General features: G+C 43.3%; 1 pseudogene; it reads right to left on the reverse strand.

Annotated features, from left to right (window-relative positions):
• Positions 1-769: 769 nt before the first annotated feature.
• On the reverse strand, positions 770-888 carry LOC146039896 (5S ribosomal RNA; annotated as a pseudogene).
• Between the last annotated feature and the right edge of the window lie 1,962 nt (positions 889-2,850).

Consider the following 2,850-nt stretch of genomic DNA (forward strand, 5'->3'; position numbering starts at 1 on the left):
ACTTGTGTGTACTTTTAAAATCATTGTAATGTCTTGTAACCATTTTGTTTAAAGCTCTGTAGTATTTCTAGGAATAAATAATACATATCCCCAGTTCTGGTTCTGTGTTCCTAAGACTCATTAGCCTCAGGAGAGAAAGGCTGGAAAACGTTACCATTGTTATCTTGTATTGTGTGGTCAAGGGCGAGCCAAGCCGCCCCTTGCGCAGTTTCAGGCGCTAAAATCAGGTTTTGGCTGGTGGCAGTGTACCTCAAGGAAAGGACCCGAGTGTCCTGAGTGAACCCCAGTCACGGCCGGCGCTGCTCAGATTGACGTATCGGAGCAGGCGACCGGTGGGTCCGTGACAGGCGCACTCCTTTGTAAATGATTAAATTTGATAATTAATACATAACTTTTATTTAGACTTTATTTAAAATAAGGTGGCACAGAGAATTATTTTATATTTGAAATATTAAAGATGTAGTGTGATCCTTGGACTGGTTTAGTTCAAGGAATATTCGCAGATTGGTCACACATTTAATATGTCATTTGAGCACTGTTTTTATCAGAGGTACAATTACCAGTGATAATAGGCAGTGAAATGATTCAGTTCCCCTGAATGCACACAATATTATGCTTAATAGCGTCCGGTAATACACCTAAATTGGTAGCATGGGGAGAAAAAAGTTACACAGCCTCTGTATATGATTAATATTCTTTAATAAACACTCACTCTGGCAGTCATTATTACAGGTGTTATTTGATACGGCGGCTCCTACCCCTTGTTATAATGTTGCCACACCTGGGCTTCCCCGGGGGTCTCCCACCTGGGTACTGTCCTGGCCCTCCACTGCTTGGCTTCCAAGTTCGGAGAGGGTTTGGGCAGACCAGTGGGGTATGGTGGCAATATCTTTGAGTTCGGTATCTTATCAAATTTAGCCTGTTGGGCTGCAAGAGGGGATCACTCACCAGGCGCAACAGGTGAATCCTACTAATGCTGAAAATGAATGCTTGGGGCTGCACTTGTGGGTGATTAGTTCTTAAATTTAACTAGATTGCAACTAAGTTGTTATTAAGTATCTCAAAATTGAAAAAAGATATCAATGTTACAACTCGTATTGGTTTGGGAATAAGCTGTCCCTAGATACTTCAGCAACTGAAGAAAAGGGTCAGCATCATAATAAACATAGCTCTTATATTTCACTGGGTACATTTGGGTTTAGGTAAGATATAATTTGCTGGTAGCTATGTATGATCACCAATCTATGGCAGTTGCATGTTTGTTAGTTGCAGAGTTTAGAGATATAATCACGAGCGATGTGTGCACCATTTGAATAATGCCACACACTGTGTGGTTGCGGATTTTAAAGGTATAGTTACCAATGGTACTTATCCAGTTCGTGGCAATGCATTCAAAGAAGGCATAGGTAGCTTGTTGCAAAGATGAAATAGACACAATTTAGGCACAAATGGCTACAGATATTAGAGGCACTACCCAGCTGCTTGCCGCAGTGAGGGAGCGCTTGTCTGACCTGCTGCCGCTGCCTAGGTTAGCGGCTGACGTGAGGAGATCAATAGTCCCGTTGCTGGCTGACCGCACAGCTGTTCACAAAGACGGAGATGTGACCCACCGGATGCTGTGTGCCGGAGCTGGACGCGGGGACTTCGTGATGTCAGGCTCACTGGTTGGCAGAGCTGGAGCTCGCTGGTGAGCGTGTTGGTGGCGGCGTATGGGAGCCGTGGGTCGCCGCTGATGTGCTGTTTGATGGCCGGAGGAGTAAGAGGCTGGAACTTTGGACTGGACACGTGTTTCGCCTATCGGGCTTCTTCCTGCCATTTTGAATGACGGCAGTTGCCCTTACTTTTATTCTCTCTCATTTTGATGGACAGCCTGTTGAACCTATCGGATGTTAATAGGGCTGCTGATTTCAATTTTTGATGTTTAATCCTTTAATAAGATTGTCTTGCATTTTATTAGGAATATACATGTGTATATATATATGAAAATGGATCGTGCCTTGGGCAGATATAGTCTTATGAAACAAAGATGGTTATATTGATGCGTTAAATTGACGGGTTGATTTGAAAGGAAAAAATTAATTAATTATAATAGTATCCGCACTCGGCGTGTGGCTGTTAATAAACTGGATACTGGTGCCAGAGTTGGTTGACAAAATTGTGAGCAGTTTTTTAACCCGTGAAATTAATGCAGATATGTGAGAATGATTGTTATGAAAGCAATCATTGGGATTTGCTTCCATGTGAACTTATCTTTGTGATTAGGGGGTTGCTAGGCAGGGGGATGTGATAACGTGATGGTGCTAAAATGGAAAACAAAATGAATACCGTGCAACCGTGCTTGTGACATGAGGGAGGTCTAAGCCCCTATGTGCAAATTAAATGATGGTGGTATAGTGAGGTATCATACTCACGTGGAGCGTTTGGGCTGGGTGTATCAGGTGAACAGGGAAGGTTGGTACGGGATAATGGTGTTCCTACAATTGGATGTGAGGTCATAGTGATGGGGTGCCTGGGCACTAAGGTGTGTCAAAGGGATTGCCTTATGTGGGTATGTGCAGACAATTGGTGGGGTTTGGTAGTAGAAGTTTGATAATGGGTGTGGATTACCCTGTGATAAGGTATAAAGCTTAGAGGGTATAGTTGTTGGTGGTTTTATTTCAGGAAGGATCCATATTTGATGTCCTCGTTAAGGCCATCAGGGGCCAGGGATCCTAAACAAAAAATCCATTTACTTTCTTTTTGGAGAAGTATCTGGTTCAGGTCCCCTCCCCTTAGTCCTAGGTGGATCTGTTCCAAACTGCATATCTGGAAACCAGCTGGTTTTCCTTCATGTGCTTTCAAGAAATGTCT

The sequence above is a fragment of the Crinia signifera genome, chromosome 9, assembly GCF_055691185.1.
Source record: "Crinia signifera chromosome 9, ASM5569118v1, whole genome shotgun sequence".
Classification (NCBI taxonomy): Eukaryota; Metazoa; Chordata; class Amphibia; order Anura; family Myobatrachidae; genus Crinia; species Crinia signifera.